Below are 1,203 nucleotides of genomic sequence, written 5' to 3'. Positions count from 1 at the left end.
TTTTTAGTTAAAATATCTTTCGAACTAGTTTTCAATTAATTATTTAAAAAAGTTTCGGGAAAAAAATCTCAACATGTTTTTGAATTTTTTTTTCTCAATAAATGTGATGTAAAAAATTAGCCGGTAAAAAAAATCTGAGATAAAAAGTTTTGATGATTTTTTTAAAAAAAAAATTAGGAAAATAAATTAGTTCGACAAATATTTTCTAGAAAATTAGATATAAAATTTTTTTTGAAAGAAAAATTTGTTTTCTCAAAATTTTTCCAAGAAATAAATGGTTAATTTTTGTTTTTTTAAATAAGTTTCTATTTTTTTAAGAAAAGAAAATCTCAATAGAGATTTAAAAGATTTTAAAATGATTTTTTGAATTAAATTTAATTAACCAATTTATTTTAAATATGTGGTTCAGTTTATGAACTAAATTAATAATATATTTCGCACGCCTCTACTACTCACCGCAAATAGAAAAAATGTTTGTTATTAAGAAGATTTCCATTCTACTCTTTTTGGGTGAAGAAGATTTTCATTAGATGGTATATATAGCTCAACAAAAAAAAATGATGATATTATTTATGGTATGTTTGTTTATGTGGTGATTAAAATTGATTTTTAATGAATTAATTTTGTAAAATTTAATGTAAAATAATTTATGTTTGGATATCTTCTCATTAAAGTGAGTTAAATAATAAATTTTAATATAAAAATCACGTTTAAATGCATAAACTATAAATCCTAACTTCAAACTAGTATCTATAAATCATAACTTCAAACTAATATCTATAAATCTTAACTTCAAACTAGTGTCAATTATAAAGATTAGAGGCGTTCAAAAAAATTATAAAAATTGAAAATTAAACTATTTTTTTAAAAATAATTTATTAACCAAAAATAATTTATTAATTAAACTGATTTTTAAAAGGTAAAACCGAATTAGTTTTTTAAACTAAAAACAGTTGGATTTAGTTTTTTCAAACGGTTATAAATTAGAATTGAGCTGCCTATCCTTAATAAAGATAGAAACAATTGTATTCAATAACAGCTCAATAAATCAGGATTAATTCTAGAACTCTAAAATTGATTGCGGTTGCAACCAAACTTAGTTTATAGAGTAATAAGTTATTGTAATTGGCAGTTAGGCAACCCAAAAGCAACAATTTACAGAGCACGAGTGCACAAACAGCTGTTTCGCACAGACTCACCCAT

This window comes from Cicer arietinum, chromosome 5 (assembly GCF_000331145.2).
Source record: "Cicer arietinum cultivar CDC Frontier isolate Library 1 chromosome 5, Cicar.CDCFrontier_v2.0, whole genome shotgun sequence".
Lineage (NCBI taxonomy): Eukaryota > Viridiplantae > Streptophyta > Magnoliopsida > Fabales > Fabaceae > Cicer > Cicer arietinum.
This window is presented reverse-complemented; position numbering follows the sequence as displayed.